Source organism: Artemia franciscana, unplaced genomic scaffold, assembly GCF_032884065.1.
Source record: "Artemia franciscana unplaced genomic scaffold, ASM3288406v1 Scaffold_1170, whole genome shotgun sequence".
NCBI lineage: Eukaryota > Metazoa > Arthropoda > Branchiopoda > Anostraca > Artemiidae > Artemia > Artemia franciscana.
Window position 1 is genome coordinate 190,434 of NW_027062752.1, and position 26,531 is coordinate 216,964.

General features: G+C 34.9%; 1 long non-coding RNA gene across 14 annotated transcripts in view; it reads left to right on the plus strand.

Annotated features, from left to right (window-relative positions):
- The window catches only part of LOC136042354 (uncharacterized), a 169,490-nt gene that overhangs the window by 90,753 nt on the left and 52,206 nt on the right, over positions 1 to 26,531 (plus strand). For 8 of the 14 annotated variants that reach the window (XR_010621262.1, XR_010621264.1, XR_010621268.1 and 5 more), the window contains exons 6-7: positions 11,178 to 11,327; positions 16,070 to 16,222. This is a non-coding gene — a long non-coding RNA (uncharacterized LOC136042354). Of the gene's footprint in view, positions 1 to 11,177; positions 11,384 to 16,069; positions 16,228 to 26,531 lie in introns of those variants that run through there. The other 6 variants (XR_010621263.1, XR_010621274.1, XR_010621272.1 and 3 more) reach the window with 6 other exon arrangements.

Sequence of the window (26,531 nt, forward strand, 5' to 3'; positions counted from 1 at the left end):
TTTGTTGTTTCTTGACATCTTTTTCATACTTTTATATTGTTCTTTCTTTTGCAAACTGTGGTTTGCAACTTGCTAATTCATTAATTTTTGTTATGGCAACTAAAAAAATAAAAATAAATACTGCTGTTGGCGTGTTCTTTTTTTTTCTTTTACACTGACGTCAATTTTTATTTGAAGTAACTTGACGTACCCATCTGACATGGATCTGACAAAGGACATAGCTAAAGAATTTTTTCTTTTCCAATGTAACAAAAAAGGTAGCTCATTGGTAATCTTATTGGTAAGCTAACCTCATTAAGATTTAATCAGTAGTTTTTCGTCAGTCATACTTAAATTGTGAAAAATCATAGCACATAGCTAAAAAACGCTGATAAATTTGCTGCACAAGCTGCTACATATGTACGGCCCGCAAGATGATTTTTAAAATATCGAATGCTCTCAACAAGAAGAAATTCATAGTGGAACAAATAATTGAATCTCAAAATTCCAAATGACTATTCCTAGACGTACCCCCTTCCCTTCTCCTGTTCGCAAAAGTTGAGCTTCGCCAAATATAGTTTAATGCTCTCACTCTTCATAATAGAAGCATTTATTAACTCGATGTTTTATAATAGCTGATTACAAATATATTTGCTGAATAAGGTCCAATAACTATGCTTTTGGTGATGACATATCTGTCCATAGTCTTTGGGAAAAGGGCTGTAAGTTACACAACTTGGTCCTACAAGAACAAAAAGATTGAATTTGATCATCGGCCGCCGTCCAGTTACTAGCTGGTTAGACTGAATCAGAATGGCAAGGGTTCATTTCCTTAATCAGACATTTTTATTTCAATCATGGTTTTCTTCCATATATATGATTATTTTTCAGCTAATTCCCTATTTTGTTATTTTTTTTGTGAACCGTGAAATGTTTAATACACTATTTTTGGAATACATTACGCCCCGGACCCTAACCTCTTGCTATTTAGGGGCTGAAGAAGTGTAGTCATATTAATTTCCTTTTTTTTACTATTTAATAAACAGAATTGTAATTTATATAGAGAAAACTTAGCAATAAGAGTCTTTTACCATTTTATGGCTCTTGGTATTAACCAAGTGACATATAGCGATCGCAAATTCTGTCGGTCTGTCTGTCTGTCCCGGTTTTGCTACTTCTGGCACTTCCAGGCAATCTAGGACGATGAAACTTGGCATGTGTATCAGGGACCGGACCAGATTAAATTTGAAATAGTCGTTTTCCCGATTTGACCATCCGGGGGGGGGGGAGTAGGTGCCCGGTTAATTTGGAAAAATAGAAAAATGAAGTATTCTTAACTTATGAAGGATTGATCGGATCTTAATGAAATTTGAATTTTGGAAGGATATCGTGTCTCAGAGCTCTTATTTTAAATCCTGACTGGATCCGGTGATATTGGGGGGAATTGAAGGGGGGGGACCTAAAATCTTGGAAAACGCTTCGAGTGGAGGAATCGGGATGAAACTTGGTGGGAAAAATAGGCACAAGTCCTAGATACGTGATTGACATAACCGGGACGGATCCGTTCTCTTTGGGGGAGTAGGGGGGGGGAGGGTTAATTCTGAAAAATTAGGTATTTTTAACTTACAAAGGAGTGATAGGATCTTAATGAAATTTTATGTTTGGAAGGATGTAATGTCTCAGAGCTTTAATATTAAATTTCAACCTTATCCGGTAAAGGGGATGATGTGGAGGGGGGCAAACCTAAACTCTTGGAAAATGCTTAGAGTGGAGGGATCGGGATGAAACTTGGTAGGAAAAATAAGCACAAGTCCTAGATACGATATAGACATAACTGGAACGGATCTGCTCTCTTTGGAGGAGTTTTAATTCTAAAAAATTAGAAAAAATGAGGTATCGCATCTTAATAAAATTTCATATTTAGAAGAACCTCGAAACTCAGATCTCTTATATTTCATCCCGACCGGGTCCGGTGTCATTAGGGGGGGAGGGCGGCGAAAATCTTGGAAAACGCTTAAAGTGGAGAGATCAGGATGAAACTTGATGGAAAGAATAAGCACAAGTCCAAGATAGGTGACTGACATAACCGGACCAGATCCGCTCTCTCTGGTGGGGTTGGGGGGGGGAGTAATTCGGAAAAATTAGAAAAATGAGGTATTTGTTACTTACGAACGGGTGATCAGGTCTCAATGAAATTTTATATCTAGAAGGATCTTGTGCTTTAAAACTCATTTCAAATCCCGACCAGATCCGGTAACATTGAAGGGAGTCGGAGGGGGAAGCCGGAATTCTTGGAAAACGTGAAATCGATGTATGTTACGAATGGGTGATCGGATCTTAATGAAACTTGATATATAGAAGAATCTTATGTCTCAGATGCTCCATTTTTAATTGGAATCGAATCCAGGGACATAGAAGGTTGGAGGGGGAAAACAGAAATCTTGGAAAACGCTTAGAGTGGAGATATCGGGATGAAACTTGATGGGAAGAATAAGCACAAGTTATAGATACGAGATTGATATAATTGGTACGGATCCGTTCTCTTCGGGGGAGCTGAGGGTTGCTAATTCGGAAAAGTTTGAAAAATTGAGGTATTTTTAACTTAAGAACGGGTGACCGGTTCTTAATGAAATTTGATATTTAGAAGGAACTCGTGTCTCAGAGCTCTTATATCAAATCCCGACCAGATCTGTTGACAGTGGGGGGAGCTGGAGGGTGAAACCAGAAATCTTGGAAAATGCTTATAAATGTCGTAGATATGTGACTGACGTAACCGGACTGGATGTGCTCTCTTTGGAGGAGTTAGATGGTGGGGTTCAGTGATTTGGCGAGTTCGGTGCTTCTGGACGTGCTATAACGATGAAAATTGGTAGGTGTGTCAGAGAGCTGTACAAATTGACTTGATGAAGTCATTTTCCCCGATTCGAACATCTGGGAGGCTGAAGGGAGAGGAAAATTTAGAAAAATTGAGGTATTTTTAACTTGCGGGTGGGTGATTGGATCTTAATGAATTTTGATATTTAGAAGGACCTCGTGACTCAGAGCTCTTATTTTAAATCCCGACCGGCATTAAGCTTCTGATTCTCCTTTTAAAGCAATCTATTGATTCTTAGAATTTTACTAGAGCTCATACCATATAAGTTCTTGGGTCTTGGCTCTTCCAACCTCGTCACAAGTGCCATATGAGCTCTTAGCTCTTCTCAATATCTGTGATATTTTTCTGGTTGTCTGGTTACTTTCCAAATTTTTCTTGATTAATGCTAATCCACACCTGCATGTCTAAATTTTGGGTGTGTTTGTATTTGGAAGGGGGGGGGGATTTTTAGTGAAATTAGCTAAATATACCAAAATTTTGCTAAGGTCTTTAAAACCTTAAAAATCTTCTCTAGAAAAATAGTTACTCTTTCTTAACTGTCGAGGTTGCCCACTGTCGAGCGACATTAAAACTTAAAACGAACAGAAATTACGTCGTATCTGAAAGGGGCTGCATCGTCATCAACGCCTCGCTCTTTACGCTAAAGTTTGACTCTTTCTCTTAACTCTACTTTTTAAAACAGTAAAAAACTTTAGCGTAAAGAGCGGGGTGTTGATGAGGAAGCAGCCCCTTTCATACACGAAGTAATTTCTGTTCGTTTTAAGTTTTAATACTGCTCCTTACTTTCCGTTAAAAAACTTGTTTTTTTAAATTTAATTTCTGAAAGTTTTTGAATCAATGCATATTTTGATTTTGGCTCTCCGCAGATGAATAATTAAAACAACTTGTCTGACATAATCGGACCGGATCCCCTCTCTTTGGTGGAGTCGGGGGGGGGGGGGAATAATGCGGAAAAATTAGAAAAAAATGAGGTATTTGGAACTTACGAACAGTTGATCATATCTTAATGAAATTTGATATTTAGAAGGGAGTTGGAGGGTGAAACCGGAATGCTTGGAAAACGTGAAATCTTTATCTTATGAATAGGTGATCGGATCTTAATGAAGCTTGATATATAGAAGGATCTTACGTCTCAGATGCTCCATTTTCGACTCGAATCTGATCCGGGGACATAAAGAGGAGGGGGAAATAGGAAATCTTGGGCAAAGCTTAGAGTGGAGGAATCGGGATGAAAAGATGAAAGGTGGGTAGAATAAGCAAATGTCAGGGAGTTGCACAAATTGACTTGATAAAGTTGTTTTCCCCGATTTGACCATCTGGGGGACTGAAGGGAGAGGCAAAATTTGAAAAAATGAGGTATTTATAACTCACGAGTGGGTGATCGGATCTCAATGAATTTTGATATTTAGAAAGACATCGTGGCTCAGAGCTCTTATTCTAAATCCCGACCGGCATTAAGCCTCTGATTTTCCTTTTAAATCAATCTATTAATTTTTGAGCTCTTAGCTCTTGTTTTTTTTTAAATATTTATCCACTGATTGATTACTTTTGAAGTGATTGAACCTAACGAGCCAGTTTTGTCAGTAATCAATAGCCTAGAATCTATTTTATCAATCTATCTAATTATATTTTCACAATTTGTTTTGTGTTTATTTAGATTAAAGTTGTATGAATCGTAAGAATGTCCAAATTAATATCATACATTTGACGCATAAAATGTAGGGTTTTGTTGACATTATTATTTTAAAAAAAAGAGTTTCTCTTGGAATTTCACATGAAACTTCTGTTAAATTACAGCTTTTTTTATAGTTAGGGCTTTTGATAGGACATACATGCACTTCTAGAAATAAATGGCTTTTGCGAAAAAATGTTAATTTTTACTTAAAAGTTGCATGACGTTTGAAAAAAAAAGCAATTATAATCTAGAAATCAAGGGTGATTTTACGCATTTGTGAAATAAAGAATGGTTAAAATAAAAACGTAAGTTTCGACTGGGATCTCCGTCAACCTGCAGTAAAAAAAAACAACAAAAAATCGAACCAAAAAAAACCTTTAAATGAACTCTGTTTTGCAGAAAATCTATAAGAAAATTCCGCTGGAAAACCCCGCCCCTTTACCGGAAATTTCCTTTGGGACCCTCCTCTCTACGGACTATTCCATCTGCGGAAAATCACTGAAGGAAATTTGTGACATTAACTTATTTCTTTTAAATCTTTTCTTTGGGTTTTGTGGTTGGGGTTTGAGCTCCATTATTGGATTGAGAAACATAATATTTTAATTGATTTACTTGTTAATTTGAAATTAAGAATTTAGGCCAATCCTTCATGTGAGCTTTTGAAAGACTCCTAGATAAAGAAGAATATACAAAAATTAATGGTTCGGTTTCCTTTCTGATAAATAAACTAAATTGAAAATTACACTAAAATGATAAATGAATATTTTGCGAAAGTAAGATCCAAATAATCGCAAATATCTTCTATTCTATCTCTTAAATCATTCCTCTGTTTTTCTCTCTATTCCTAGCCCCCTTTACACCTCGTTCCTCTTTCATTTACCACCTCTATTAGTAAATATATTTCTTAACCTTTTATTTGGCGCTCCTCTTTTCGTTCTGCAAAATGCTTTCATATTCTCTTTTATAAAGATTAGTCTAGTTGTGTTGCGGAGCAACACTACTGCTTTCGTAGTTTTTTTTTTTTTTTCACCGTGATCAGCGACCTGTAGCTCCGAAGTGGTAAGAGTTAAAAATTTGAGATTTTTCAGAGGGAAGGGAAACGTGAAACAGAGTAAAAAAGTTTCAGAGAAGTTCCTAAAATTTCTAACAGTTTTCCATAAAAAAAATAAAACCGTTTTTTTCTTAGAAACTCTGCGTTCGATGTTTGGCGTCAAGTTAAGACGACCCTAGCTTCGGAAATAAACTTGTTAGAAATACAGTTATGCTGAACTCATGTAGACCTTTCATTTGTCTCTTCGAGAACCGGAGTACAAAATTCCGTAGCTCTTACAGATTTCCCGGAAATAATTCCGGAAAAGTCCATCTCGTTCCGATTTTTTTTGGAATTTTCTCAAATTTTCGATTTTGATGTTTCTTATATTTTTATCGAGTAGTGCTATGAAAAGTATGCAAGAAGAAGTGAAGTGTTCTATATACCAAGTTGCTTCGTTCTCTAAGAAATAATTTCCGAAGTTTCGACGTTCTAGAGGTAACTTCTGTTCTGGACCAGCTAGAATTTTTTTTCCAACGCGGTTCGACAGGTCTCGATCTCCTAACAACTGGAGCTTACAATAGTTTCTCCGAAATAAAATTCCTTCTTTGGGTTTTTCTATTTGGAAGTTTTGTCATGCCCTCGGGGCAATTTAAATTTTTTGGTGAATTTGGTTTGTTTTATATTTTCCTAGCTTAGACCATCAAAAGTTAAGCAGAAAACTATAAGACGTTATTTCCGTATCTCTTTCAGATTTCCCGGAAATAATTCCCGAAATGTGCGTCTCGAAACATAATACTTCGAATTGGCGTCAAGTTAAGACGGCCCTAGTTTCGGAAGTAAACGTTTTAGAGATAAAATAATTATGAACTCATATAGAACTTTTATTGATGTTTTCGAGAACTGAAGCATGAAATTCCGTAGCTCTTACAGATTTCCCGGAAATAATTCCGGAAAAGTCAATCTCGTTCCGATTTTTTGAAATTTTCTTAAATTTTCGATTTTGATGTCTATTTTATTTTTATCGAGTACTGCTATGAAAGTTATGCAAGAAGAAGTGAAGTGTTCTTTATACCAAGTTGCTTCGTTCTCTTAGAAATAATTTCCGAAGTTTTTCTGTTGTACAGGACAAATTCTAAAAGTTAAATTTGATTTCTAGTTTCAATTATTTAAAGAAATTCTGGTTTATCTTGAAATTGTAATTATCCATCCTATAAATATTCAGAATTGTCAACTGTGTTATTGTGTTGCGGAGCAACACTACTGCTTTCGTAGTTTTTTTTTTTTTTTTTTTTTTTTTTTTTTTTTTTTTTTTTTTTTTCACCGTGATCAGCGACCTGTAGCTCCGAAGTGGTAAGAGTTAAAAATTTGAGATTTTTCAGAGGGAAGGGAAACGTGAAACAGAGTAAAAAAGTTCCAGAGAAGTTCCTAAAATTTCTAACAGTTTTCCATAAAAAAAAAATAAAACCGTTTTTTTCTTAGAAACTCTGCGTTCGATGTTTGGTGTCAAGTTAAGACGACCCTAGCTTCGGAAATAAACTTGTTAGAAATACAGTTATGCTGAACTCATGTAGAACTTTTATTTGTCTCTTCGAGAACCGGAGCACAAAATTCTGTAGCTCTTACAGATTTCCCGGAAATAATTCCGGAAAAGTCCATCTCGTCCCGATTTTTTTTGAATTTTCTCAAATTTCGATTTTGATGTTTCTAATATTTTTATCGAGTAGTGCTATAAAAATTATGCAAGAAGAAGTGAAGTGTTCTATATACCAAGTTGCTTCGTTCTCTAAGAAATAATTTCTGAAGTTTCGACGTTCTAGAGGTAACTTCTGTTCTGGACCAGCTAGAATTTTTTTTCCAACGCGGTTCGACAGGTCTCGATCTCCTAACAACTGGAGCTTACAATAGTTTCTCCGAAATAAAATTCCTTCTTTGGGTTTTTCTATTTGGAAGTTTTGTCATGCCCTCGGGGCAATTTAAATTTTTTGGTGAATTTGGTTTGTTTTATATTTTCCTAGCTTAGACCATCAAAAGTTAAGCAGAAAACTATAAGACGTTATTTCCGTATCTCTTTCAGATTTCCCGGAAATAATTCCCGAAATGTGCGTCTCGAAACATAATACTTCGAATTGGCGTCAAGTTAAGACGGCCCTAGTTTCGGAAGTAAACGTTTTAGAGATAAAATAATTATGAACTCATATAGAACTTTTATTGATCTTTTCGAGAACTGAAGCATGAAATTCCGTAGCTCTTACAGATTTCCCGGAAATAATTCCGGAAAAGTCCATCTCGTTCCGATTTTTTGGAATTTTCTTAAATTTTCGATTTTGATGTCTATTTTATTTTTATCGAGTAGTTCTATGAAAGTTATGCAAGAAGAAGTGAAGTGTTCTTTATACCAAGTTGCTTCGTTCTCTTAGAAATAATTTCCGAAGTTTCGACGTTCTAGAGATAACTTCGGTTCTGGGCCAGCTAGAATTTTTTTTCTCGTTTATTTGTGGACCAGATGAACATTTTACCAAACTCAGTTTAGTAGGAGCTCGAAATAAAACCATGTCAAAGATGCTTCAAGACAACAATCGAAGCCCCATTAGGAAAATGTCCTCTGAAGGACATAATGGAGACTGTTGCTCCGCAACTGTGTCCCGTAGGGCACAGTTGCACGTGTTGCTCCGCAACTGTGCCCTAAGGAACAGGGCACAGTTGCTACATCACTTCCCGTTGCACAGGCAACGGAGGTCTAGTTTTATCTCTTCTTTTAAAGTTGCCAAAGATTTTTTTTTACATCTGGTTTTATATGCATAGGTGTCAACTATTTTATTCAGTCTGGGAAATCACTCTTTATAAAAAAAAAAAAAAAAATCGCGGTCTTTAAATTGTGATAATGTGTATCATAGCTTCACATATCTCAGTCCATTGGGTGTATTATAAGATCTTCAAAGAAAACATCCCTACCGTATAATTTACAAGGCATTTTAAACTTTATTTTAGGTCCAGAGTCATTCACTTACGCACAAAGTTGATGAGACACTGATCTATGCTATAATCCTTTTATTTGTGGGATTCAGAATGATCCCATCAAGAAAAAAGACTAAAAAAAAAAAAAAAAAAAAAAAAAAAAAAAAAAAAAAAAAAAAAAAAAAAAACTGAAGTTAACGTAGGAAAATCCAGATTATGACTCAGGGAAACTTATGTTTAAAATATCCAGTTCAAAATTAATGTATCAGAAAGTATTACTAAACCTGGTTAATTGTCCAATTTTAGTGAAAATGATGTTTTGAAATAATAAGAATTTTAGGGGCGTTTTATACTTTCACTTAACGAGATCTGTAATTACCTATAGGGGTCGGTAGCGTAATATCTATATTATCAGAGATTTCGTTATAACTCTATACAACGCAAAATTTTCTAACTTTTTTCAAAATAATAGAAAATCTATTGCATATATGCAATTCAGGGTATATATTTGCACACTAAGGGGGGAAGGGGGAATGTAAAGTCATTTCTGTGGTTAATGAATTACTTAATGTATGCTAGTTTTCAAAATAAAACATCCTACCCTGACAGTGTACTCTCTTCTCCTGATAAACTCATTTTTTGTTTTAATAACATATTTTTCTATTATTTTTTTTCCATTGTTTAATCTGTTCTAGTACTGCTTGTGTTAATTTGCCTCGAATATATTTAGTTTAAAATGAGTGACTGTGATGAATATTCGCAAAAAATGTGTTAATAATCACTTGTGTTAGTGATGTGTTAAAATGTGCTATGACAAATGTGTTAAAATTCACTTTCAAATGTGTTAAAAATTTAAATAATAATCCTACATGGAGTGTAGCTCTTGTGTATGTAATACTTTTCATTCGATTCATTTTTCAGGGTAAATGTTTTACCAAGGATAAACTTGAATTTCCCCTTTTTGCTGTGTCTGTTTTTTGCAAGCAGAAACCCGTATGCTCCACAGACAAAAGATAGATAGATGAAAAGTCTCAAATGAAATTTGGAACAGTTATAAGTGGAACAGGAGGGTGAGGCATACGACCATTTAGCAACGTCCACACTTTTCTCTTTGATATTGCATTTGATTACACATTTTTGTCTTAAAAATCAATAAATATATAGAAGTAAAAAGGAAAAGATATTGCACAAACATATGAAGAGGGCTGCAACTTTTAATCATTTTGCTTTTCGTCTGATCCCTTGTAAAAAACAGAACTTTGAAATGTTTTATATATATAAGCCGAAGTTAAATTTAATTATTCCGGTTAATTTTTTTAGAGTTAAAATTGATTGGAGGGTTGCAGGCACCTATGCTCTCTTTCCTGCAAATAGTCTATATGTCATATAACCATGCCACTTAGGCTTATACAGCCTCCCAGAGCATGGGGGAAAGGGCTTCCAGTTGTGGCCTGGGGGCCTATAGTTGTTATGGAAGAGGTGGTCATGTCAACCTTGGAGGATGGTCGTTTGATTGATAATTTAAAATTCTAGTTTTCTTTTTAAGAGTCAAAAGTGATTGGAGGGCAATAGGCTCCCGGAGCTTAGGCGACAATGGTTGTAAGTTGTGCCCGGGGTTATATAAAGTTATTTTGGAAGGGGTGGTGATATATTCTTTGGAAGATGCTGATTTAATATTAAAATCTTTCTTTGTTAAATCGATTAAAGGGCAGCTAGCCCCCCCCCCCCCAGCATCCTTTCCCCCCAATATATCTGATCAGAATTTTGAGATAGTGTTTTGTTAAAAATAGTCCACTTTTCATATAACACTGCCGCTGTGGTTTTCACTGGCCCCCAAAGCTTACGGGAAAGGGCTATAAATTTTGCCGTGCGGGTATATTAGGTTGTTTTAAAAGGGGTGGTCATATCAACTTTGAAGGAGGCTTGTTTCATGGCTGACAATGCTCCCGAGCTAGGGTGCAAGAGTTGTAAGTTGTCACCTAGGGGCATATAAGGTTATTTTTGATGGGGTTGTCATATCAGCATTTGTAGAGGCTCATTTGATTTGACATTTTTAGTTTTATTTTTAGAGTCAAAACTGATCAGAAGGCAACTAGCCCATCTAACGCCCTTTCCTCCGAAGTGTATTTTGCCAAAATTTTGAGATAGCCCTTTTGTTAAGTGAAGTCGACGTCTTATATAACAATGCCTCTAGGGTTGATACAGTCCCTTAAGCTTTGGGAAAGGGTTGTAAGATGTGTCCTGGGGCATATAAGGTTATTGTCGATGGGATTGTCATATGAATTTAGGAGGAAGCTTATTTGATCGAAAATTCCAAGTTCTATTTTTTTCTCTGACGAGTTTAGTATCCACACAAAAACTATTAAAACAGATTTGCCTTTTTGTCGCTATTAAAGAAAACAAAAAAATAGTTATAATTCTTTATGTCGTTCCCTACAAATAATCCATATTTATCACATATTTATCACTATATTTATCAAAAATTATCCATATTCACTTTTCTTATTTTGTCAGTCCACGACGGTTAGACTCTTCTTTAAGGATTTAATTGATACCTGTCCTGGACTATAGTATACTGTTTATGATACTGTTATAGAAAACTGTTTTGTAAACGTGAGCATCAATTTTTGAAATGAAATTTATGTGAATATCAATTGCAGGAAAGCAAGATTCTGACGAGGATTTAAACAACTTAAAAATTGACGAAAGGAAAGAAGAAAAGGAAAGAGCAAGCTCTACCGGTGAGGAAAAATTTCCTGACCAGACCGAGAACACTAAATACTCTAAAGCTAATCTTCTTTTAAAAGGAGGTTTGTAAAGCCAGTTGAGGTGCTATTGATTGACATGAATAAAAAATTGATATAAATCGACATAATTTGAGGTTCCATCCTGGGACTATTCAGTCCACATGAACAGTGAAATAAGAAAATTGGTTCTAAAGCAAAATTTGTATATTATATATTTAAGTTAAATTAGGATTATGAGGGAAAGAATTAGGATTGGACTGTAAATATATTTGAAACAGAAATCAAAAGCTAAAGAAATAGAACGAATTCTAATACATTAATAGTATTCCAACTACAATAGAAAGCAAAAATGAAAGTAGGAAATGCTTAGCCATTTCTCTTGGTTTTCTTCCGAGCTCTTATGAGCCTTTGACAAAACGCAGAAAGTTTAAATAAAAATATTCCTCCCACTAGTTTACATGAGTTGTTCAGAAGTAGAATCGATTCTAAGGAACTTGTCAGATTTTCTAGTTTGAGGTTTATGTGTTAAAGGACTTAATTGAATAAAGCCAGTATCCTATTCCCTAATTACAGAAATCTGTTCAAAAAGTCGCTGATTAATTGATTTATTTATTGATTATTTGATGAATTGATTTATGCCAAATAAAATACTAAAACGCAAATAAACAAACTCTTAAGAATCCTTGACATCTCTTTAAAATAATAGCCGGAAACGCATGATGTGTTTCTATTATTTGTTCTATAGAATTATTCAAATTAGCTTCTTACCGGTGTATACCATGGTTAGCATGAGAATTTGAAAATGTGAAACAATTTTGCCAGAAAAATTCAAAAGGTGTATGTGGCATTTCCCTAAAAGAAATCTGAAAAAGCTGTAGAACAAATTGTTCAGTTGTCAAACTGAACAAGTTCTATTGTTAAACTAGCTCGTTTGTTCAACTTATCTACTTTTGTTCTCAAGTTAAATATAAGTTTCTATTGTTTCCTTTTCATAAGGGTTTTCCAATGGAATTTATATCATGTAACATACCGTATTTGATACGGTAATAATATATTCTCTGAGCCTTTAATCACTCGAAATAAAATTTTGGATACGTTTTGAGTAAGGGACCTCAGAAGCAGTGATGGATCCAGACGGAGGGGGGGGGGCAAGGGGTGTACGCCTCCCCCCTTGAAAAGATGGTGGATTTGTGGTTGGGACCGTTTTTTCTGGTTTGGGTTGGGACGAAAGTCATTTTTTTTTTGTAATTGGTTTTTATGGCACTTGGTATTAACCAAGTGACATAGTGATCGCAAATTCTGTCGGTCGGTTTGTCTGTCTGTCCTGGTTTTGTTAGTTTAAGCACTTCCAGATAAGATAGGACCATGAAATTTGAAGGATGATTTATTTTGTGAAGAAGAATTACTGACAGTACTAAAATGATTAAAACATGATAATGCCCCAGGTGCTGATAATTGGTAAATGGGGTTCTTAAATATGGTGGTTATGGGCTTGGAAATAAGTTACCGAAGATTATGAATGTGATTTTTGAAAAAGGGTAGCACCTAGCAATTTTAAGAAAATCTTAATTAAAACCTCTGTATAACAAAAGTGATAAAAGCAAATTGTTTATTTTTAAGTATCAGCCACAGCCTTTCTAATTTATTAGTTTCCACAGCTAGCTAATTAATTAGTATGATGGTAATCATAGTAAGGACACAGGATTTGTCCTATTGCTAGCAACAGCAATTCAGGGTTTAATTTGTAGACTAGGAGATATAGTCGACAAAACTTTAAGAGAAGAACAGTGTGCTTTTAGGAAGCAAAGAGAATGTACACAGTTTTACTGGGACATTAATAATGAAGAAGTGCCTGAGTTATCGAACACCTTTTTGTCGTCATTTCTATAGATTATGAGCAATGGTTTGATTCAGCCAATTGAAGACCTTTAGCAAAGGTATTGTCTTTTTATGGTGTAGCCTAACAAACAAATACATCAAAGTAGTTAGTGCTATGTACATAAATAACAAAGCTAAAGTCAAGGTAGTAAAAGAGGTTAGTAGCTGGTTTTGTTCAAAATCAAGAGTTAAGCAGTTCTGTGTTCTATGCCTATTTGGATAGATTATTTTGATGGACTTGGGCCTAAAGAGATAAGAAAAGGCTATTGTAAAACATGGATTGAAGGGAAGTAAACATTTGGAGTTAGATTTTGTTGATGATTTCAGCATCCTAGATGAAAGCATGAGGAAAATGAATGAGCTTCTAGACGTTTTGCAAGTTCAGGGTGCTACAATAGGTTTGAAAATTAATGTTTAGTAGACTAGGTTGCTAAGGCTAGAAGTAAGTCAAAATGACCAGGTGACACTGGGTAACAAAACATTGATCAAGCAGACAGCTTAATTGACCTAGGTAGTATTATTAGTAAAAATGGTGGGTGCGTTGAAGATATTAAAAGCTGAATACCTAAGTCCCAGGATATTTTTCCACATTTGAAAAAAGTTTGACAGGATATGAAGAAAAGTTTTCAAGCCCAGATTAGAATATTGGAAGCTAAATTGATGATAAGTATGGTTAATTGAGTTAAGTATGGTTCTGAAGTATAGGTGCGTCTAAAAACAGGAAGATTTTAAGATGCTTTCCAAAGAAATTGCCAATAGATTGGTTCTGGGTGACCATATTTCAAACAGTAGGCTATACAAAAATGTGGTTCTAGTTTGTGTACCTATTATTTGTTTCCTGTATATTCGATGGTAAGGCCAATTTGGTTTCAGTGGTAAGAAATGTAAGAGACTTAACAACTTAATAACTTTCAGCGTTTGCTGTTGTTGTTGTTTGGGGTTTGACGCGTTCGACCAATAGGTCATATGCGTTCGTATCACTCAATTGATCTGTGCCTTCTATAGTCACTAGCTTGCTTGGGTGTCACTTCAGTCAGTATTCACTGAACCAAACCAGTATCAATTGACTTGCTAATGGTGGGGGGTTATTCGCCTGCAGCAACTGTCTGCTTTGAAAAACACGAATAAAAATACTGCAACTATGCAATGTCAAACAGCAATTAAAATACATATACAACACAATAATAATAAGTAATACAATTTTTACACATTATAACCAATATCATACAACCAAATGCCGATAAAATATATCTAAAATGATAAATAGGGCAATTCAAAAATTCCTTTTAAAAAAGTAAAAAAAAAAAAAAATTATAGGGAATGAACCAAACCAGTAGTCAACAAATCTACCTAAGAGGTTTGTGCTTAGTTGTCTAGCCCACGGAGGAGACGTGTGGTGTCCCAGAACAGAACGCATTGAATGCATTAAATGCCTTCTTACAGTAATTTCTTAGTACTTCTCTCTCTTTTTCATAATGATAGATAATCAGATAATCATAATCAGCGTTTAATCGAAGCGAAGAAACAAAACCTAAGTGTTGCTCTCGCAGCACTTTACTCGGCGAAGCCGAACAAAGGTTGCCGCAACACCTCACGTTGGCCATGCAACGTAGATCTAATTTTTTTCTTACTCTTAATTGATGCATTCTTTATTGTATATTCGGAATGTGTGTATTATATTCGATGTTAAAAACATATAAATTGAAATTGAAATATCCTGAACTAGTATTTACTGATGATTTTGTAATTTTTTTTTTCGTTGCCACAATAGACTATTAATTTTTTTTGCCAAGTCTGTATAAAATATTGTCGGTACAACGTATCAGATATACCAAATTTTCGAAACAAAACTGAATATTTCGTGTTAAATTCTGGACTATAAAATATAAGAATAAATTATATGATTTTACCAGCAATTATTTCATAGTCAACGCTACCTATGTTTGAGGTGTATGCTTTTTTTTCAAAGAATATAGATGGCAATATCAAATTCTTATAAATGACTGATCTGTTGTATTTCCAATCCCAATGTGCCATCACAACTTTGTGCTAGAATTGTTTGGATAAAACTAACGAGTGAGTGTGATGTCTGAATGCAAATTACATATTTCTTGTTGCTTCAACTCAAAACATAATAATTAAAATCAGTTGTTGCTAGAACCAATGTTATTTTATCAACATTTTCCTTTTCTCTGTGATTTCATTTATATTACAAACATTTCAATAGCATTTACCTTTATCAATCTTTTCAAATAAATAGATGTAATTTCTTTAAAAATGAAAGTAAAAATTCCACACCTACTATATTTTTTGTAATCCTTGATCGCTCTTTATCTGAGTGTTATATGCAGCAAACTATATTCTCTATAGTTTGTTGCATATACAACTTGTTTTCTTGCTGTATTTGTTTTATAGTTTTCTTAAAGCGGTAAATGTATATAGTTTTTTGTTAATACTCACTTTTTGCTGTTCAGGTTTTAATAAAAATTATGCAAACTTCAAATTTGAAGGGTCATGTTAAATGCATAAAATTGACTGTTGATTCTTTATTGTTTTTTTCTTATTATATTACAAAATTTATAATTTTTTTCTGCAAAAGCTATTGTCAAACACTTCCCAAATTGTTCAATAGCCCCTCCTCCGCCAATTTTTTTGGTAACACACCCTTGAGAAATATCTATGTGCCTGAAGGCACAGCCCTGTACAAAATTGACATATTTTCATAAATTATAATTTCTCTTTCTTATTCTTAGAGACTTCACGTAGTTGCAGTTAAAGGATATAGCTTGTCTCGAGAATTACTCCTTTTATATAAGCATGAAAAAAATTAGTGTGAACTTTTTAATGATTATTACCTTATAAAATGTTATATCAAAGCCTGGTAAAAAGTGAACTTTGAATATAATTAAGAATATTTAATTTTTCAGTAAGACAACAAGACGGTTTTAGCTTCTATATCCTTCACGGGGTTTGACAATGGATCAACTATAGTGGATAATAATAGTGGATCAACTAACAATGGATAATAAGAGTTTGAGTCTGTTGAAACCATAGATGATGAGTATCGTCTTATGTTCTGGGTAAGGTACGGCAAAAGGCTTTTGCCAGCTTTGCCTCTTACTCAGATTATCAGTCATGGTTTTTTTTTTCAATTAGCCATGGCTCTTAACTCTTTTATTCCAAGGCCACCAACTTGATTTTAATTCTAAAATCTATCTGTTTTAAATTCGCCTACAGATGTAAGTCCATTAGAGACGAGAAAGTAAAAATGACAACAAATAAATTGGTTTGTCAATTGACTTCTGTCAAATAAATGAAGGATATTAACTTAATTCAGGAAGGTTTAGATTTCAAAGTTTAAATTAGTTTATGAAAGAGAGAGAAGAAGAAGAGGTAAAAAGTAAAACAACGGAAAGAAACACATCAACTAAATTATATTTAAGACAAAATTTAAATTTAAAAATAACTTTTTGAACGAAATTGAATATTTAAATATAATTTTAAATAAAACTAAAATTTGTAACTGAAAGACACTAAAACTTTGAAAACAGAATCCTTTTTATAATTTAAAAGTTTGAAGTATTTATTTACCGACATTAACGGGCCATAGGAAAAATGTGTGCACTAAAATCAAAGATATTGTTTTTATTTGAGGAATTTTAAATTTTAACAAATCACTCACCCCAAATTAATCCGTCTAAAATTTCCGTGAGACAAATCACAGACATATCACCTAGAAGGAAATGTCTTCTCCATACGATAATGCTGATTAGCTGACAAGTGATCTAGATCTGCGTTTTCCCAGTTTAGAGCAACTGTCAAAAGTTGCCACGAGAGCCTATCTGGTGTTGGTTATGACCCGGAGAAAAATTTTACCAAGAGATTGGTAAAATCTATAGTCAGTGTTCTTGCTTTACCTAACCGGTGTACTTGAAGCTAAAACCGGAGCTAATGAAAAATATAAATATGTCCGGGAAAGCTTAGCTTTAAATAAAGGAGAAATAAGGTAGTTTAGCCATTGGGGGGAGTGGAGGGGTGAGGGTTGAGAGTTGAACATCAAATGATGAAAGGTAAAAAACGTCTGAAATGTATTAAAGTAGTACTAAAAAGTAAAAATTTGAATGAACAAAGTACGTTAGGAATCTAAGGAGGAAGGACAGAAAGCTACCCTGAGCTGGACGCATGGGGATTTTGATTGTAAAAATAAGTTATGATATTGAAAAACAAACATTAGTTGGTACAAAGGAACGATAAAATTTACTAAGGGAGACGGAAGAATTTTTAGCTGAAGAGGAAGGGACCCAAAATAAGTAACAAAAGAAGCAGGGTTAAGGGCTAAGAGGGGCTTACGAAAGTCCTCCTGATAAGGCTGATGTAAAAATTTGCAGGGAAAAGGGATGCCAATTTTAATATGATTTAGAAAAGACTGTAGACTGGGGAGTGGGGGGGGGGTGCTTTAGAAAATGTATAAATATCAAACCAAAATGCTCAGAATTTTGAAGTTTTTACTTATTTTAAAGACATCTGGAAGGGTTAGTTTATTCTAGGAAATAACTCATTAGACAGACCCAGAACCCTTTTCAGGTATTTCACTTGGGGTAATTTAAAACCAACATTTTTGAAACATAGGAACAATTCCGTGTAGCAAGTAAAGTAGGCTACATAAGAGGAAATATTGGTAGACGGATAAGAAAGTCCTCCCAGTCAAGAGGGACATGAGCAGGAATATGTTAGTCTAAGAATACGCAAGCGCCTCACATTTTGGGTCCATAAATGCTTTTTATTTCGGGGTTATAGATTTTATATTTTTGGATCTTATTCAGATCTTGTCTAATAGCTCTGGTATGCGGTTTAATTTCATGTAACGTAAAAAAAATCAATAAAACTCTATTAATTTGAATTTTACTTTCAAAGTATGACTCCGAAGATGTTAAACACTCTTTGTCACGGACCTTTTAAAAGCCCCCTCTCCAAATTGATATTTCAAAGCTTGCACCTATGGTTGCTTATTCCCCAACAAAAGTTGCTGTCCTAGCCAACCTCAGTGAAGTTTCAAAACTGTCCCATACGATTTAGTACTGCTGCTCTTAATTTAAAGAAATGGTTGGATCCACTAACAAAGAGGTCAGAGGTGGCTCAACAACAAAATTCAAAAATAAATTCTTGGAAATGAATAAGTAATAATATTTGAGATGGGTAGCCAAGGAAATTGAAACTTTCGAGATAAGAAATGATACCCAAAAACTGTACCAATTGCTCGCTGAGACCATTTCTAGAAAGCACGAAGAGCGTCCCACTCCAATAGAAACAAAACTGAAAGATGTCGAACAGACTTTAAGTCTTTTCGGTCTTCAAACTCTATAAACGAATCGTTCCTGGCCTCCTGCATCACCTACTCCTCCCCTTCCCCTAAGCGCCCAGCGCCTTCAAGAACATATGGGGTAATGAATGTGGATCACACGACTCGTAAAAGTTGCAAACTACCTAGAAAAGTAGCTACTGAAGAGTTGCTACCTGACAGTGCTACCTGAAGAGTTGCCTGTGCCTTTTGGGTTTAATCATAAAATTCGATAAAACAGTGAACGAGATCGAAGTCTGTTTTTCTCATATCTTGCGAATTCTCTGCGTATTTTTTGCCGCTTTTGAACCCAGTGCTTTTTTTTTTTTTATTTAAAACAAGTGGAAGGTTGAAGGGGGGGGGGAGGTAAAAGTAAAAACTCGTCTCCGTTTCCTTTTAAAACTGAGTTTTTTTTTTTCATTTGACATGTTTTCTCTGTAGGTTCAGAATATTTTTTTTCCCAACATATTCAAAAGGCGAGGCAACAATAAAGGTACCATAACAAAAATCTATTGGTGTTCTTTTTTCTTCTCAGGATTGAATTATGTCTTTATTTTTCGCAACTCGGGGTTTTGTTCCCAACATTCTATTCCTATGGTTTTTTTTTAGAATCTCCCCCCACGCTAATTTTTTTTTACATTCTAAGAGTGTTCATTTCTCAATATCAATTAAGATCAATAAGGGAGGAGTCATTGAAAAACAAGGCCTTAACAAGTCTTTACTTGTTTGTGTAGCGTCTCTATATTATCTGTATGTCTGTGTATACCCTGATATAATTTTAATAACCCGTAATTACTGTTACAGTTTTTTTTTAAATATTGAATCCACTGATGGATTGCTGTCTTTTCTGAAGTGGTTGAAATTTTTCTCCCCAACTTAAAAGTAAGTTTTGTTAATAATCAATAGCCTAGAATCTATTTTATCCATCTATCAAATCATATTTTCACAATTTGTTTTGAATTTTTTTTAGATTAAAGTTGAATGAATCATAAGAAAGTCCAAGTTAATATCATAAATTTGACGCATAAAATGTAGGGTTTTATTGACATTACTATTTTGAAAAAAAGAAAAGAATTTCTTTTGAAATTCGAAATTTCATATGAAACTTGTGTCAAATTACCATAAAAATCCAACGAACGTATAACATTCTCCAGGTTTACCAGGATTTGACAAAATTCATATACGACATTCTTTTAATTTGTATTACTTTCTCTTTGCCAACTCAATTTTGGATTGGATGATTTTCTGAAGGAATTCCCCGGGGAGTTTTCAGCAGGTTTGATTTCCCAGAAAATATTTCCACGGAAGGAGGGATTTCTGGAGTGGTCAAAAAACCATCAGAAATTTAAGTATCTTTTAAATTAAATTAAAGGGAAATTTTCAGGGGAATTCTATGGTTGGAGGGGCTGTTTTACGCGGGAGAAACTTCCACGGAAGAGTTTCCCATGAGGAGGGGGGAATTTTTCATGGAGGGGGAGCCAGATAAAAAATATTGAGGGAGCTGTTAAGTTAAACTAAAGTAAACTGTGTGTTTTCCGTTTATCAAAAGGCTGTATCAGTAATATCTAAGAAATGGCTCAGATTATGTTATTAACACCATTAGGACATGCAACTGTTATTAAAACTCAGAACATGAAACTCTTAAGGGTACTACTAATACTAATGCCACGACTAAAGCTATAACTACTACTACTACTACCGTTTGAGTGTTAGGCTATTTGAAACTAAATAAAAAGGTACTAGTTGCAATCTGGTTGTCCGAAGGGTAGGTCAGGAGGGTTTATTTGCCATTCTCAGGGCTACTACAACTATTGCACAGATGCACTGCTAGGGCATAAATTTTCAAAGCTTGTGTTGAAACAAGAAGAGATGAAAAACTACTAAGGAGCTGCTAGTCTTCAAAATGACAATGCACATATTCCGGCAAGTACCTTTGCTATGCCGTCCTTTGCGCTCGAAAAAGAGAAGGAATAACTAAAAAACAGCGAAGTGAAATGGAAGAAACAATAACAAAGTCAAATCAGGGAAAAGATCATTCAGAAATTAGATTAGGCGAACATTCTTTTGCTAGAGATCAATGCTTTCTATCTAATGATTAGATTTTGATACTTATAATCATATAAGTCTAATGATTCGGTCACCTGTCGCTTGTTTTCCGGTTCTTGTATAGTCACAGTGATCCAATTTACAGACACACAGGTTGATTCAAGAAAGCCGAATTGGGAGAATAGATCGGAAGTTTATAATTTGGGCTATATATTTGCAAATCAGGATGGGAGTTGGGAGTAAAGTATAGCGGGTCTGCATGCAAGATGTGTTAGCTAGAATTATTCTGAAATTTATGAAGTAGAACTGTTTTCTAACTTCACTTCTTGCCTGCGGTCACTATAATTAACTTTTTGGGGGTTCGCTATAATTAACAAGTGTCCAGATTTGTTCTAAGACGATAAATTTACATTGTTTTAAAATTTAATTAAAAAAAAAAAATTTCAGCTAGAAGTAAGGAGTGACATTAAAATTTCAAAGGAACACCTCCAAAAGGAAACTAAATAAAAGGGGACTATCTCTTCCTCATCCCTCGGTTTTTACGCTGAAGTTTGAGTTTTGTCCTAATTCTTTGAGAACGACTCCTGAATCACAAAAGCTGATGAATTGTAATAAGAAACTTCTAAAAGAACTAAAAAACTTTGGTGTAGCAAAGATGAAACAGAGAAGAGGGATAATTTCTCTAATAATTTCTCATATATGGGATAATCTCTGTTCCTGTTAAATATAATTTTCCCCCATATTTTTGACTGAAAAGACTTTTATACTTAATATCTGATCTTTTTTAAAATTCTGCTATGGAATCCCCCATCCCAGTGTAAAATTCTCCTGAAAAAAATCTCTAACTTGGCTTTCCACTAAAATTCGCTCTGTGAAATACTCACAGAAAATAAATTTCCAATGGCTGTGGGGCGTCTTGCCATTCCAAGAGATATAGCTATTGGATCTCTCTACTATGCTGAATCAAATGGTTTTCCCAAACTTTTTACCAAATGACTGTGGAAAAAGGGGTTTGGGCAGGGGCTTGTTTCCCTCCAATCTCTTTGGTCACTTAAAAGGGGTCCTAGAACTTCTGATTTTGCTGCAGCAAGCGATATCCCGACGTTCTGGGACCATTGGCTTATACAATCATCCATGGGGAAAATACATCCCTCATCAGTAATCTTTGTCAAGCAATATAAAATTCCCCATTTTTGTAAATATGCCCCTTGAAACTTTTATAAGAGTATTGTCTGACTCCCTGAATCTAATGGTTAATCTTCATTAAGATTATTTGAACTTTTGGGGAATCCTCTTTTCGGAAATTAATGCAAATTTTCTTGGCATCGTAGCCTATGATGGGGAACATTAAACTTTACAAATTTTAGTTTATTTGGATTCAGTATAAAAGCCAATTCTTTTGATCGATCAATTGTTATCAAAATTCCCTTTTTTTTACATCTTTGTTGTTGTTGTTTTTTTTTTTTGGGGGGGGGGACGACTCGCTTCTTACGTACTGTTCGTACCACGAACTGTTTGATTCAAAGGAAAGCCAGTTAATTCTCGTTACATTAATTCATAATTCATCGGATTCATAAAAATTGTCTCATTATCTTTGTTTATACTTATTTTTTAATAATATTTATTTTTAAATTTCATTTGCCTCCCTAAAAAATTGTTTATATCACTTATTGTGGAAATTGAAGTTGGTTTGTCAAGCAAAACTAATTGATTTAGTTATTCACAAATCTATCGACCACTACTCGGACCAGATATGTGTAAATGCTCTTTCCAAATATAATAATTGCTGTTAATTGCGAATTCAGTATGGATCTTCAAAGATAATACCTTTTTTCTTATCTTGGATACTGTTAATATAGCCTACCTTTGTTAGCGTCACCCTTGTTAAAACCGGTTTACCTGTAAATTGAACCGAGTTTGACAAAATTGAGAATCAATAAATGCATGGGAAATATTTAGCCGAATATAAGTACCAAGGACTGATATTGGTAACGCTGTAGATTTGCGGCTCTTCAGATGGAAAAACTAAAGGAGTAGCATCTTTAAATTAGGCTATCTTTTTTTGTCTTTAAATTCTCTTATGTGACAATTAACTCCCCTCTATATAATATGGAATAAATTATATTTTATCAAAAACTAATTTAGAATTATAAATGAAGATATTAACCTATAAATGGAGCTATTAAGAAGGAAATGTGTTTGGAAAATAATTCATACTTCGTTAAATGCAGAAAAATTTCAGTTAACACATTTAATGACGCTTCCACTATACTATACCCCAACCAGAACCATTTCTCGGGGGGACCAGGGCAGTTGGTCTTGGGGTCTTGGTCCATAAACTGCACATCTTGATCCAATGTCTCTCTTTGATTCGGCTTTATTGCATATATTTGAGTCAGGAGGGGGCACTGTAATTGCTTTTCAGGAGCAGAACCAGCCCCCTCATTTTTTCTAATGTGCGAACCTATAGTGTAAATTATAGCCTGTATTTCTCCTGAATTTTTTGATGGTTCGCTCCTGTTTCAACCCGTGTACCCGTACATATGTGGTGCTTTTTCATCCGTTGTAATTCGATTCACTCCACGTGGATTTAGTCACAAAGTGCAGTTCAAGTATTTGATTTTTTTAAATCTTATTAGAAAACCCTGATCAAACAGTTAGTGGTAACGGAGTGTAAGTAAGGAGCGAACCGGCTCAATAATAATCCGAAACTCTAGAAGTAAAAACTCCTAGAAGTAATAGAATCTCTATGTAAGTCACGCTATTATATTTAGCGTAACATAGAACCCTACTGTATGGGTTTCAGGCTCTTATCTGAAAAAATGTGTTATTTTCGGCCAGAAGAAAGATCAAGGATGAGTGTTTATTTATTATTTTTTCCCTTAGGGGTGTTCGTATCGACCCAGTGATCCTAAAATATCGTGAGGAGGCTCATTTAAACAGAAATTAAAAGTTCAGGAGTTAAAAGTTCTTTTTTGCTTATATTTGAGTCGGGAGGGGGGGGGCTGTAATTATTTTTCTCAGGAACACCCAACCCTTAGGAACGGCTCTTTCCCCAACCAGCCCCTTCCTCTTCCTAATGTGCAAATATTCAGTGTAAATTATAGCCTTATTTCCCATACATTTTGCCATAATATACTCCAGTTCCAACCTGTAAATCTGTGGTGCTTTTTCCTCCGGCTTTATTTGATTGACTCGTTGTGGCTTTTTTTTATTAGAGTTGTGAGTTGTTTTCTTTATTAGATAACCCTGATTGAATTTTAGACCTGTAACCCAACTGTCAACGGGAAACTGACCGATAAGAACATATTAATTCACACAGTAACAAAATCGGCAGTTTTTGTGTAGCCTAGAGCTACATCTGGATACACTGAAGGGTGAGGGAGGTGCATTTTATTGGAATCAGTGTTAAAAAGTGCTTCGACTCTCACGTTTGTTTGTTTTTGTAGCATAGCTCACGAATTAATTGGGAAAATCGAGAATCTTCCGAATATTTATTTTAATAAGGGTACTTGTGTCTTATCGCCACCACACTCAAGAATTGAAGTTAGGTTGATCATAATGAAATTTACGAAAATAAGATGAAAATATAATTGTTTAGTGACAAAACTATGGAAACTACCACAAAGGATGATGGAAGGGGGGCAGCCAAGGCTGCATTAGGCTATATTAAATACGACCTAAACTAACCTAACCACAATTCCAACTAAATATTTAATTAGGTAATTATGTGTTATATAATACACACTCGAGAACTTGTATCGTGAACATGAGACAATACCTGGTTTTTACGGTGTTTATACCAGACAATCAGCTTCGACTTGGTAGGAAACTACACTGTAGATATATTTTCATTAAATATTTAGTTGGGTTTGGTTAGTTTAGGTTACGTATTTAATATTATACGCTCAGGGCAGTATATATTGCAGTATACTACGCCCTTCCATAATTATTCGTTGTAGTTTTCTTAATTTTGTTACTAAAGTAGGCATATTGTATTTTCATTTTATTTCATTAGCATTTTACGAAACCTCACTTCTCGAGTGTGTATTATATAACACATAAGTAGCTTTAATTAAAATATAGCTAAATTTTGGTTTCCCACCGAGCCGAAACTGATCGTTATCTGATCAGAACTTATCAAACAGTTCGTGGTAACGAACTGTAGTAAGGAGCGATCCGGCTCAATAGTAACCAAAACTCTAAAAAATTGAATTTTGATATCAATAGCTACATCAAAAGAATCGCATTTTAATGCTGGTTTTAAATATATAAGTTTCATCAAGTTTAGTCTTAGCCATCAAAAGTTACGAGCCTGAGAAAATTTGCTTTATTTAGGAAAATAGGGGGAAACACCCCCTAAAAGTCGTAGGATCTTGACGAAAATGAAACCATCAGATTCAGCGTATCAGAGAACCCTACTGTAGAAGTTTCAAGCTCCTATCTACAAAAATGTGGAATTTTGCATTTTTTGCCCGAAGACAAATCACGGGTGCGTGTTTATTTGTTTGTTTTTTTTTTTTGTTTTTTTTTGTTTTTTCCCCAGGGGTCATCGTATCGACCAAGTGGTCCTAGAATGTCGCAAGAGGGCTCATTCTAACGGAAATGAAAAGTTCTAGTGCCCTTTTTAAGTGACCAAAAAAATTGGAGGGCATCTAGGCCCCCTCCCACGCTCATTTTTTTCCCAAAGTCAACGGATCAAAATTTTGAGATAGCCATTTTGTTTAGCATAGTCGAAAATCATATTAACTATGTTTTTGGGGATGACTTACTCCCCCACAGTCCCTGGGGGAGGGGTTGCAAGTTACAAACTTCAACCAGTCTTTACATATAATAATGGTTATTGGAAAGTGTAGAGACGTTTTCAGGGGGATTTTTTTTGGTTTTGGGGGTAGGGTTGAGGGAGGGGGCTATGTGGGAGGATCTTTCCTTGGAGAAATATGCCATGGGGGAAAAAATTCAATGAAAAGGGCGCAGGACGAATCTGGTCACGTTAGAAAAAAACGTCAAATTAAGAGCTTAATATACAATGCTGGGTGTTCGGAGCCTCTCTATTATGGAGTATAATTTGAAAATAACACAACTATACGAGCGATAAAACATATATACCACAACCATAACTACTGCTAAGAGATAACACAACTATAAAGCGAAAACAGGTGAAAACTAACGGGAAAATAAACGAACTAAGAGGTGGAAGGGGCCCAGAGAAAAACTATAATCCTTTTTCAATTTTGAGCCTAACTTCCGCAAAGGAGTAATAATGTCAGAAGCCCCGAAATACCGAATTATTTTCTTTTCAAACAGTTCGTGGTAAGGAACTGTAGTAAGGGGCGACCCGGCTCAATAGTAAACGAAACTCTAAAAAACGGAATTTTGATACTAAAAGATACATCAAAAGATTCGAATTTTTACGCTGATTCTAAATATTAAGTTTCAATTAATTTAGTCTTTGTCATCAAAAGTTACGAGCCTGAGAAAATTTGCCCTATTTTGGAAAAAAGGGGGAAACATCCATTAAAAGTCATAGAATCTTAACGAAAATCACACTATCGCATTCGGTATATCAGAGAACTGGTCCTAGAATGTCGCGAGAGGGCTCATTCTAACGGAAAGGAAAAGTTCTAGTGCCCTTTTTAAGCGACCGAAAAATTGGAGGGCAAATAGGCCCCCTCCCATGCTCATTTTTTTCCAAAAGTCAACAGATTAAAATTTTAAGATAGCCATTTTGTTCAGCATAGTCGAAAACCATAATAACTATGTCTTTGGGAATGACTTACTCCCCCACAATTCCTGAGGGAGGGGCTGCAAGTTACAAACTTTGACCAGTGTTTACATATAGTAATGGTTATTGGGAAGTGTACAGACGTTTTCATGGGGATTTTTTTGGTTTGGGGGGGTGGGGTTGATGGGAGAGGGCTTTGTGGGAGGATCTTTCCTTTGAGGAATATGTCACGGGGGAAGAAAAATTCAATGAAAAGGGCGCAGGATTTTCTAGCATTACT